This window comes from Pistacia vera, unplaced genomic scaffold, assembly GCF_008641045.1.
Source record: "Pistacia vera cultivar Batoury unplaced genomic scaffold, PisVer_v2 Contig1005, whole genome shotgun sequence".
NCBI lineage: Eukaryota > Viridiplantae > Streptophyta > Magnoliopsida > Sapindales > Anacardiaceae > Pistacia > Pistacia vera.
The window spans coordinates 409,365-422,668 of NW_022195034.1; the positions used below are offsets into that span (position 1 = coordinate 409,365).

General features: G+C 38.6%; 1 non-coding gene across 1 annotated transcript; it reads right to left on the reverse strand.

Moving 5' to 3' along the window:
• Positions 1 to 264: 264 nt before the first annotated feature.
• LOC116142481 lies at positions 265 to 371 on the reverse strand. The gene has a single exon (XR_004129999.1). It is a non-coding gene; the product is annotated as a small nucleolar RNA R71 (small nucleolar RNA).
• Between the last annotated feature and the right edge of the window lie 12,933 nt (positions 372 to 13,304).

Sequence of the window (13,304 nt, forward strand, 5' to 3'; positions counted from 1 at the left end):
ATCCAGATGATCTAGCAGTCGGTACAGTTTAGGGGAGATTTGAAGGAAGATTCAAATCTACACATTGCCAATTTTTTGGAGATTTGTGATACTTTCAAGTCAAACGGAATGTCAGATGACGCCATCAGATTGAGACTATTCCCGTTTTCATTAAAGGATAAAGCTGAGGGATGGTTAATGGCATCACTAACAGGAACGATTACAACATGGAACGATTTAGCACAAAAGTTCCTGACCAAATTCTTTCCTCCAACAAAGTCGACAAAGCTGAGAAATGATTTCACATCGTTTCTAGAGGAAGAGTCAGAATCATTGTATGAGGCTTGGGAGAGATACAAAGAATTACTGAGGAGGTGTCCACATCATGGGTTGCCAGTTTGGATGCAAGTCCAACCATTTTATAACGGATTGATGGTGAATGTGCAAACTATGGTGGATGCAGCATCGGGAGGAACATTGCAAAATAAAACTTTGGCAAGCAACAATTATCAAAGACCTAATGAAAGGGTGCAACCGAAGAAATCTATGGGTCTTCATGAAGTTAATGCATATACAACCATTTCAGCCCAACAGACAGCACTTCAGAAATAGTTAGGAAGTATGCAGGTAAATTCCATTCAAGCACCTCAACTAACTTGTGAATTTTGTGCAGGTAATCACATGAGCAGCGAATGTCAAGTAGGGAACACGTTTGCTTTAGCATCATCATCGGAGCAGGTTAACTACTTAGCAGGAAATTAAAGGCAACCGAACAATCTGTACTACAACACATATAATCCTGGTTGGAGGAATTATCCGAATCTGTCTTCGGGCAATCAGAATCAACAGAATTAGCAGAACAATCAATGGAACCAAAAAGCATTGCCGAACAACCAAACAGGGGTGAACAATCAATCAGGAGAGCAAAGAGTGACAAAATTGGAGGACATGTTTGGAAAGTTTATGCAAGAGACCACGGGTTTTATGAATGAGAAGAGAACGAATTTTAGAAATCAAGGGGCATCCATTCGAAACTTGGAGATACAAGTGGGTCAATTGGCTGATAAGTTAAATGAGAGACCACAGGGATCACTACCAAGCAACACAGTGACTAACCCATGTGAGCAAGCAAATGCGATAACTCTGAGAAGTGGGACAGTGTTGGAAGAGGTGGAAAAATCAAGGGAAGAAGAAAGTCCATCAAAGGGAGAGAAAAAGGAAGACTCTGATGAGGAGGTTGATGAAGAGATAGTTGCTGAAGAGAAACCATCTAGTTCTAGGGAAGAAGAACAAAAACGAGAAGTGAGGCAAAGACAAAGGAGAGAGAAACTGCCATTTCCCGAGATAGCACCAGAATTGGCACATCACACTCCTCCTGTGCCATTTCCTCAAAGATTAAAGAAAAAGAATCAGGATAAGCATTCTTCCAAATTTATTAAAATATTTAGAAAATTACATATTAACATTCCTTTTGCAGATGCATTGCAATAGATACCGAGCTACACGAAATTTCTCAAGGAGATTTTATCAAACAAAAGGAAGTTAGAGGATGAGCAAATAGTGATGCTCACGGAGGAGTGCAGCGCCATTCTCCAGAAGAAACTACCCCCAAAACTCAAAGATCTAGGGAGTTTTACTATTCCTTGCATTTAGGAGACATTACCTTTGATCGAGTTTTATGTGATTTAGGTGCTAGCATCAATTTAACGCCTTTTTCTGTTTTCAGGAGATTGGGAATTGGTGACGTGAAGCCAATGACCATGTCGTTGCATCTTGCAGATAGATCCATCAAACATCCAAGGGGTATAGTCAAAGATGTGTTGGTGAAGGTGAACAAGATTATCTTTCCGACAGATTTTGTTGTATTAGACATGGAAGAGGATAAGAGAATACCTCTTATTTTGGGCCGACCATTTTTGGCCACGGGAAGAGCACTCCTTGATGTGCAAAAAAGAAAGTTACTATTAAGGGTTCAAGATGAAACAGTAACGTTCAATGTGTTTGAGGCTATGAAGTTCCCATCCGAGTCGGATTCATGCTTTAGTGTTGATGTGGTGGATAAACTAGTAGCGGAGGTCATTAAAGAGAACACTCCATAACTACCTCTAGAAGCGTGTATTGCCCAATCAAGAACAATACAGGTAGATGAGTCGGCAAAGAATGAATGTGCTAGACTGTTGGAAGCACTTCAGCCGATTGATGAGAGCCAAGGTCTAGAATTTGAGGAATTTGATTTTGAAAAAGAGAAGGAAAAGGAAAGAAAGGAAGAACCTCCAAAGCTTGAGCTGAAACCTTTACCTTCCCACCTTAAATATGTGTATCTGGGGGAATCAGAAACCTTCCCAGTAATCATCAGTTCAAGGTTGAGCAAATTGGAAGAAGAGCAATTAATTCGGGTATTGAGGGAACACAGATTGGCAATTGGATGGACTATTTCGGATATTAGAGGCATCTCTCCATCTTTTTGCATGCATAAAATACTCATGGAGGATGATTTCAAGCCTAGAGTTCAACCACAACGAAGATTGAATCCTTCGATGAAGGAAGTGGTGAGAAAGGAGGTGGTGAAACTTCTAGATGCGGGGATAATTTATCCGATTTCTGATAGTCCATGGGTGAGTCCGGTGCAAGTGGTTCCGAAGAAGGGAGGTATCACAGTGATAAAGAATGAGAGCAATGAATTGATACCAATTAGGGCGGTCACGGGCTGGAGAGTGTGCATTGACTACCGGAATTAAATAAAGCGACAAGGAAGGATCATTTTCCACTTCCTTTCGTCAATCAGATGTTAGAGAGATTGGCAGGGCATGTTTATTACTGTTTTCTGGATGGTTATTCAAGATACAATCATATTACCATCGCTCCTGAGGATCAAGAGAAGACGACCTTCACTTGTCCCTATGGCACCTTTGCTTACCGAAGAATGCCTTTTGGGTTGTGTAATGCACCATCCACATTTCAGAGATGGATGATGTCGATCTTTGGAGATATGGTGGAGCAGTTTATAGAAGGCTTCATGGATGACTTCTCTGTTTTTGGTTCGTCCTTTGATAATTTCTTATCTAATCTCTCTTTTGTTTTGCAGCGATGTTAGGAGACGAACTTGGTGCTCAAGTGGGAGAAGTGTCATTTCATGGTCTAGGAAGGAATAGTGCTTGGTCATAGAATTTCAAAGGACAGAATAGAAGTGGATCGAGCAAAGACGGACGTGATTGAGAAGTTGCCACCACCCTCAAATGTTAAAGCAGTTCAAAGTTTCTTGGGGCATGCGGGGTTTTATAGATGGTTTATCAAGGATTTTTCTAAGATCTCTAAACCCCTTTGCAATTTATTAATTAAAGATGTTGCTTTTGATTTTAATGATGAATGCATGCATGCCTTTCAAACTCTAAAAAAATTATTAGTGTCTGCACCTATTATTGCAGTTCCTAATTGGGGACTACCATTTGAATTGGTGTGTGATGCTAGTGATTTTTCTTTAGGGGTAGTGTTAGGACAGAGGAAAAACAAAGTGTTGCATGTAATCCAGTATGCTAGCAAAACACTCACTGATGCACAATTGAATTACACCACCACTAAAAAAGAATTATTGGCTGTGGTTTTTGCTTTTTATAAATTTCGTTCATATTTGCTAGGTGCCAAGGTGATAGTCTACACAGACCATTCAGCACTCAAGCACCTATTGGCAAAGCAAGAAGCAAAACCTCAGCTGATAAGATGGATCCTGTTGCTACAAGAGTTTGAGTTGGAAATACGAGATAAGAAAGGGTCAAAAAATGTGGTGCGGACCATTCGTCAAGGATTGAACGACCAATTCAGGGAAATTAAAAAGAAACCCAAATCAGAGAAACTTTCCCGGATGAGAAATTGATGAGAGTGGAGAAAGCACCGTGGTATGCAGATTTTGCAAACTACTTGTCAGCGAGAGTGCTCCCCATCGGCATGACCTTCTAACAAAAGAGGAAGTTTTTCTCGGATTTGAAGTACTACTTCTGGGAAGAGCCATTTCTGTATAGACATTGTGTTGATCAGATGATACGTAGGTGTGTTCTGAAAGAGGAAATGGAAAGTATTCTAAGGCATTGTCATGAGAAGGAAGTAAGTGGCCATTTTGGAGGAGCTAGGACAGTAGCCAAGGTTCTTCAATCTGGGTTTTACTGGCCAACCCTTTTTAAGGATTCTTTCCGGATGGTTTAGGAATGCGACCAATGTCAACAAAGTGGGAAAATTTCAAAGAGAGATGAGATGCCGTTGAACAACATCCTTGTAGTTGAGCTGTTTGATGTGTGGGGAGTTGACTTCATGGGTCCTTTCCCAAATTCTTTTGAGAACACATACATTTTGGAAGTAGTGGATTATGTATCAAAGTGGGTGGAAGTAGTTGCATTGCCGTCTAACGATGCCAGGGTAGTGATTAATTTTATGAGAAAGAATATTTTCTCAGGATTTGGAGTACCACGGGTAATCATTAGTGATGGAGGATCGCACTTTTGCAATAGGCAATTTGATGCCCTGTTGGGAAAGTATGGGGTAAAACATAGAGTTGCAATGCCTTACCATCCACAAACCAGCGGGCAAGTGGAACTGTCGAACAGAGAATTGAAGGGAATTTTAGAAAAGATAGTTAATGCATTTAGGAAAGATTGGTCACGGAAATTGGATGATGCATTATGGGCCTACTGAACTGCATTTAAGACTTCGATTGGTATGTCTCCATTTAGAATGGTTTATGGGAAGGCATGTCACTTGCCGGTAGAACTCGAGCGTAAGGCCTATTGGCCAGTAAAGTAGCTTAACATGGATTTACGAGCTGCTGGGGAAGAAAGGATGCTGACTTTGAATGAACTCGATGAGTTCCATCAAGAAGCTTATGAGAATGCTAGAATTTACAAGGAAAAGACCAAGAAGTGGCATGACAAGCATATCCAGAAGAAGAACTTTGAAGTGGGTCAGAAAGTGTTGTTGTTTAACTCTAGACTTAGGCTTTTCCCAGGAAAAACTTAGGTCAAGATGGTCCGGACCCTTCATAGTTACAAGAGTCTACCCATTCGGAGCGGTGGAGGTGTCACATGAGGAAAAAGGCACATTTAAGGTCAATGGCCAGGGGTTGAAGCCATACATCGACGGAGTGATGAGTTACAAGTCAATTCCTCTCCGGCTCGACATTCCAACATGAGAAATTAAAAGAGTCAAGCTTTTCGACTATAAACAAGTGCTCCTTGGGAGGCAACCCAAGTGTTTTCAGTTGTTGTTGTTTATTTTTAATTGTTTAGTTTTCTTATAATTTTAGATGAAGTCTAATTTGTGTGTTTTTGGGTGTTTCAGGTGAGTTATCGAATCAAAGCGGAAAACGAAATTGTCCAGTTTTCACCGCGGCGAAGCACATTTGTAAAAATTTGGAATTCGAAGAGTATCTTTTTCGCCTAGGCAATGTGTCTCTGTATTTTTTCGCTGCCGTGAAGAATTTTGTTTCGCCACGGCGAAGAAAGTTAAGCAAAATTCATAAAGGGAAATTTCGCCCTGGCGAAGAAAGTTCTTCGCCGGGGCCATGAGCCACTGTAATTTTTCGCCGCGGCGAAGAATTTGTCTTCGCCGTGGCATCAACTAGGTTGGGTTTAGGGTTTGAAAATGAAGAACTTCACTGCGGCAAAGATTGTTCTTCGCCGCGGCGAAACCTAGTTTTTATAAAAGCGTGTGTGACCTTTCATTTTTTCACAAAACTTTTCAAAGCCATTTGAGAGAAAAATTTTCCAACTTCAATCCAGAGACTTCCCAGTGATTGCCCAGCCAAGTCTCTCACTCCTTAACCTTTCTAAACACCAAAACAACTTGATCTAACCAAGATCTTTGCAAAAAATTAAAGAAATTTGTGGGTTCAAGAAATTGGGGAATTTGCAATCTAGGTGATTTTTGGCTAAATTGGTGGCGAATACTCCATTGTTTTGGTAAGATTTCAAGTTCCCTAAGCTTTTAATCGCAATTTTTTGAGTTTAGATTTGTGGATTCAAAAATATTGATTGTGGTTGAATTTTTCAATTTTGGTGATATTGTGCTTGGATTTTATTTGGAGGAAGTGTTGATTTTGCATTGTGTGATATTGAGGAGTGTGGATTTTAAATTTTGAAGCGTTTGGTTGAGTTTGGAAAAATTGCAGTTTGGGGGTTTAAGTGCAAATTTTGGAAGTGTTGTTTTACTGCAGGGTTGATTGTGTTTGTCATAGGGCGTTTAGAGTTGAGTTTTTAAGTTGAATTTGTGAGTTGATTTATAGTTTAGAAAAATGCCGCTCAAAGTGTTGTCCAAGGGAAAAGGAATAGGAAAGAAAGTGGACAACCGATTTGTGAGTGATCAGGCCCGAACACACTATGAAGGGGCAGCCCAAAGGAAAGATAAAGGATTTATCCCTAAGCATGGATTAACTGTGAGCCAGGCTATAGATTGGAGTCAAGGGAGACGTTGGGGACTGTTTATGAGTGCACCTGCACAAGCGGCAGTAGAGTCGCTAGTGAGAGAATTTTATGCCAACCTCCCAGAGTGTGAATCTAGTACTGTGTTTGTGAGGGGTAATGATGTGGCATTTACTTCGAAGGTCATCAATGAATTTTATAAATTGCCTAACATTTACCATGATAAGTATGAGGAATTCAGGACGACACGGAAAAGGGATGAGGTAATCCTTCAGGCTATAGCAAAACTGAACACCACTTGGGAGGTTTCAAAAAAGGGTAAAAAGAGCATCAAGGGAACTAACTTGACACCGGTGGCTCGATTGTGGCAGTACTTTATTTGTGCGAGGATGATGCCAGAGACGCACTATAGCACGGTGACGTATGATAAGGCATTACTGCTCTATTCTATTGCCACGGGAAAGAATATGGATGTGGGACAAATTATCCTGAACAACATTCGGCATGCAGCCAAACTAGGGCGAGGAAGCTACCCGTTCCCACATCCCATTATAACTTTGTGTACTCGAGCAAGAATCGAGGTACATGATGATGACGCACTTATCCATGCTGCCCCAATCCTTGACTCTGACTATTATCACAAGCACCTTGAACGTCCAAACGATGAGCAACCTAGTGTCGGGACAAAACGACAGAGAACCACACAAGGAGTTGCTACATCATCTAGTTCCACAGCCACTATGAAGGAGATGATGCAGCAGATGTTGAGTAAGATGAAGAGGTGGGAACGCCGTCAAACATGGATCACAGAATAGACCCAAATGATCTATAATTTGCAACAGAGCTGCTGCCAGAAGCTGAAAATTGATACTTCAGCATTCCAATTGGAAGATTGGGATTCAAATGAGTGGATGGCATCTGACACAGAAGAGGACGACATCGAAGGAGAGGAGGAGGCCGACGAATGAGCCGGAGCACCTGTTTTATATTTTGTTTTTGTTTGTTTTTATTTTGGTTTATTGTTGGGTATTGTGGAACTTTGAACTGATTTTTGATTTGTTTGTGGTTTGTTTTTGGATTGTTTCTCGTTTAGTTTAAATTTTTGTTGAACTTTTTAGTTGAAAAGATGAGATTAGGGTTGTAATATTTCCATATTAGTTAGTGATTTTTTCTAACACAGTGGACACCACAGTTTTCAATTGTTTTTATAGATTTTGGTGATGAAAAAAAGTCAAGGACCGGGTGTGCACACTGTTGAGAGAAACTTCAACTTCACTGATTAATCAGGTAACTATCTCGTACTTTTACAGATTTTGTTTCTCTATTCCTAATTTGTGCATAATGTGACATTGGGGACAATGTTATCTTTAGTTTGGGGGTAGGAAATATTTGAGAATTTTTGGACTTTTTATTTTATTTTATTTTTATGTCTTGTTGTGTATGCCAATGATGAGATTAGGGTTGTTGGGATTTTATTGTTGAAAAATGTTAAGCATTGCTTCAAGTCTATGTTTATTGATTGAATTTTGATTGAGGTTTGTTGAGTCGTTCAACCACAATTTTCATTTATTTCGGCATGTTAGATTCATTTTATGTGGTTAGGTAAAGTTTGATAATGTTGGTGGATTCTAGAACCTAGTAGAGAAATGCTTGAGGCGAAATTCTAGGAATAGACATTGTTGAGGAAATGATTTAGGCATTTTTCTGAATGTCTGAGCCCTTCCAGCCAACCCACGAATGAAATATTTTTTCCTTGTCACCAATTTGAACCTTATGAGATTATCATTGCTTCTTATTTTCTTGCAAACCAAAAATTGTCCAATCCAATTACCCTAAACACATAATCACACCCTTTAGGAGAATTTTGGACCTAATGCAAACACAAGGAACTTGAAGAGTTGTATGAATGAACTAAAATAATAGTTTGGGGGTTTTGAGATGGACAAGAAGAATAAGAGAGGCAATTAACCTCAATGATGTTAAAAAAAAAAAAAAAAAAAAAAAAATATTGATTGAGACACTGCTTACCTAGCAACAATAAGAATTGTTCATGGTTGAAGGTTGTTAAATGGTTGACATTTTGAGTGATGGTTGAGAAAAGAAGTGGGAGTTGGATTAAGTCTTAGTGTTTGCTTTAAGGAAACCAAGTTCTCTTATTTGTTTACCCTTTCCTTTCCTTTGGAGCCTACTACCCGAGCCTAACGTTATAAGCTTACAAAGACCTTTTGATTCTTAGCAATGTCTAATCCTTATTAGTGGAGAGTACTTCGATATTTAGGCTTATGGAGTCTACCGCCATTTAATAAACTTTACATTTCTGCATAAAATAATCTGGGAAGTCGGAAGGTGGATTGAAGTAGGGATCACCTACTCGGGGGACCAATAGAGAAAGATAGTCTATGCAACTTATAACTTCTTGGAGTGTTGAACATTTTTCCAGTAATAATTTTTCAACAATCTTTGAGACTTGTATAAATTCTAGGCAATTCGTATGTTGAGTTGAGTCTAATTCTTGTTGTTCATTTTCAGTTTTATTATGTCATGTTTTAGTTTTTATTGTTTTCTTTCTTTGAGTTTTGTACTTGGTGCTCGAGGGCGAGCATGTCTTTAGTTTGGGGGTATTTGATAATCCGAGAATTATACTTTTTTTATAAGGCTTTTAGGCTGGATTTTAGATACTTCTTAGTTCATTTATGCCTGAATTGCTACTTAATTCTTTACATTTTGAGCAAATAATGAGCGAATTGGAGTTTCTGGACTCGGAAATAAGCGGATCTCAGAAGTTGGGAGAGTTCTGAAGCAGAGTAAAGCACTCTGAAGCTTGTTTCCATGGGAGAGCATCGAAGATTGAAGATTCAAGCAAAAAAGCAAGCAGAGGGCAATTCTGTAATTTCAGAATTATTCATCAAGATTCGCCGTGGCGAAGTTTGTTCTTCGCCGTGGTGAAATGAGTCACGCTCAAGAGTTACTTTTACTTCGTCGCCGCAGCAAGATTTCTTCTTCGCCGCGGCGAAGTTTGCAATTTTCAGTTTCTTTAAAACGCACAGTTTCATTTTTAGGCAAAGTCTTAGGTTTTTGGGCGAGGTATAAAAGCAACTTTGCCATTTGGAGAGAGGGTCGTGTTTTCCTTAGTCTAGAGCAGCTTTTTCATCTTCTTAGTTGAGATTTGACAAATTTGTGTTGAAAAGTGAGAAGATTTGGGATTGAATCTGGTGGATTCTTCAACTAGGGGAGATCTCTTGTCTTTTCTCTCATTTTATCATGTTGAGCAGTTTATTGGTTTTCTTGCTTATTGTATTGATTTCGCTATGAACTAACCCATTTTGGGTTAGGGTTTTGATGTAGTTTGGATTCTCATGGATTGAGCAATTGATTTTTATTATTTTCATATGCTATTGCAAGGATTGTGTGGTTATTTTGGATTTATTGCTTTTAATTAATGAATATGATGAGATTAAGAAATGAGTCATGTTAAGCTTCTTGGGTAATCATCATTGTAGTATTAAATGGTAGAGATGAATTTAAGAATCAATGAAATCAATCTAGGATTCTAGGTGCTTAATGAGCTTAGAACTATTAATCTTCAAATTGTTGGGTGTAGAAGTTTAATAGGGAAAAGTAGGAAAACATAGCCTGAGAAGGTATGTTTACAATTTAGAGAATTCGATTTACAATCAATGCATGTGAATATGGAAATAGCATAATCTGTAGGTTTAATCCATAAAGTCCGAATGAAGTCAAAACCCTACCCGTTTGTTTAAATTGATATTACCTTGTTTTTAATCTTTCTTTCATAATTTAGTTTTGAATATTTGGCAATTTTTGTTTTAGTTTTAAGTTTAAAATTTTCTCCCATTAAATCAAAAAAATTCGATTGCTCCAACTTGAAAACAGTAGAAAACTTAGTGCTTAGCAACCAATCCTCGTGGGAATGATACTCACTCATCACTTTATTACTTTGTCCGACTAGTGCACTTGCCATTTATGCATGTTGTAGTTACAATGCATCAAATACATGTAATCAACTATCCACATAAAACTGTAAAATCTGGTACCCTAGACTCTGATACCACTGTTAGGAAACGATCCATTGAGGCAGCGGAAAACAAAAATTAATAACAATATGGATCGTTCCATAGAACGAAGATCAAGGCACAAATTTTCAGTTTATATCAAAATAAGAATTTGCAAAAAATTAGTTTAGAGTTTAAGAAATCATACGCACATTTGGAGGCTCCTCCAACTTTGTCTCTGAACGTATTTTGCTACCGACCCAAGTGTAGGATCGAACTGATGTAGTCCACATGAAGATAATCACAAGAAACTAAAGAGGGATTTGCTAGATCCTCTTTAGTCTTAAGAACAAAGAAGAAATGAAATGTATTTGATTTTCAATCAAAAACCAAGTCTGGTGTGGGAGAGTATTTTGGGGCTAGAGGTTTTTGTTTTTCCAATGAATGAATGAATTAAAAATCTCAAAATTCACAAAGAAACCTTTTCTTTTATAGTGCAAGTTTAATTGCCCTATTCCCTTATAGAATAGGCTTGAGCTTCAACCCAAACAGCCCTTGTTTCCAAACACTCCCAATTAGATATTTTAATATTAGTTCATCATTATCTCAATTAGAGTCAATTAATATATATATTTAATATATTAACATTTAACAATGATGATAACTTATTTAAATATATGCGAGCACATATTTAAACGTAATCTCACTTATTTAATTTTTTTAACAAATTAAATAAAGGCTACGACCTCAGCAAATTTAATTGCACTGTGAAATTACCAAAATACCCTTTCGCCTAAAAAGACGAAAACGCCCTTCTTACTTTATAAGTCTTAAATTATCTTCTATGTGTGTGACCCATAGGCTCCTCATCTTACCGTTAGTGTATGGTATCGCACCTAACACCAATTAATCGTCTCACTAATACACAGACCAAGATTGGCCCCTAGCAAGGCATCATGGCCACTCGATAGATTCAAATTCAGCAAAGTAGCTACCTGTCAACGATATGGTTACCATACAATTCGATCCTTTCATCATCTGTTATCTCGACGAGACCAAGGCATAGAAATAGTGTCAACCTTTGGTTACTCTCGATATTGTGTATTCAGTTGTTGGATCAATGACCTGTATTATAAACTGGATAGAGCAACAACTCAATCCCACTGTGGCCATAGTTTTAGTGTCATTGCCATTTACTGAATTGTGCCGTGAGATAACTTTTCCTATACCCGGGAGTGATGAATCCTCTGTCTATCCACCATAGTCTTGATACACTCCTTGATGTAGCCAATCACTACCATATTGATAGCTCTGAATAGAACTGCGTTAGGCTAGTGTCAAACTATACCAATCGGTACACAAGGCGCTCTAGTGATCTCAAGTCTAAGGATCACATGCACCACCATTCGTTAGAGAATTTGTTCCATAGACACTGGGGTTACCATCCATATGGAATCCTCTGGTGGGTTAGTCTAGTGAACTTCCCTACAGCAAGCACCTACATGTTGCACCAAGTTATCACCAAACAACCTTGACAAGTGAGATCAGTCACTGCCTTTCGACAAGGTCGTTCAACACTATGATAGCTTTACCGTATTATCTGTGCCCTTACATCAGANCGTAGCCCCAGTATTATTCTGAAGTAAGGGCACAGATAATACGGTAAGGCTATCATAGTGTTGAACGACCTTGTCGAAAGACAGTGACTGATCTCACTTGTCAAGGCTGTTTGGTGACAACCTGGTGCAACACATAGGTGCTTGTTGTAGGCGATTACATCGCAGCAAGTTCACTGGACTGACCCACCAGAGGATTCCATATGGATGGTAACCCCAGTGTCTATGGAACAAATCCTCTAACGAATGGTGGTGCATGTGATCCTTAGACTTGAGATCACCGGAGCGCCTTATGCACCAATTGGTGTAGTTTGACACTAGCCTAACGCAGTTCTTTTCAGAGCTATCAATACGGTGGTGATTGGCTACATCAAGGAGTGTGTCAAGACTATGGTGGATTGACAGAGGATTCATCACTCAAGGGTACGGGAGAAGTTATCTCATGGTGCAATTCAGTATATGGCAATGACATTAAAACTGTGGCCACAGTGAGATTGAGTTGTTGCTCTATCCAGTTTATAATACGGGTCATTGGTCCAGAAATTGAATACATAATATCGAGAGTAACCGAAGGTTGACACTATTTATATGCCTTCGTCTCGTCGAGATAACGGATGATGAAAGGATCGAATTACACAGTAACCATATCGTTGACAGGTAGCTACTTTGCTGAATCCAAATCTATCGGGTGGCCATGATACCTTGTTAGGGGCCAATCTTGGTCTATGTGTTAGTGAGACGATTAATTGGTGTTAATCGCGATACTATACACTGCCGGTATGATGAGGAGCCTATGGGTCACACACATAGAAGATAATTTAAGATCCAAGAAGAAGGAAGGGTGTTTTCATCTTTTTAAGGCAACATGGTATTTTGGTAATTTCACAGTGCAATTAAATTTGCTAAAGGTCGTAGCCTTTATTTAATTAGAAAAATTTAAATAAGTGAAATTACGTTTAAATATGTGTTCACATATATTTAATTAAATCATCATTATTGTTAAATGTTAATATATAGATTAAATATATATTAATTGAGTTTAATTGAGATAATGATGAAATAAATAAAATATCTAATTAGGGAGTGTTTGGTAACATGGGGTGTTTGGGTTGGAGCCCAAGCCTATTCCATATGGGAATAGGGCATTAAAGTTTTACTATAAAAGAAAATGTTTATTTGTAAAATAAAACAATTAATTGATTAGCTCATTTTTCATTGAAAAACCAAATACACGACAGCCCCATTTCTCTCCCACGGCAGAAACCCATTTTGCCTAAAATCAATTCATTTTG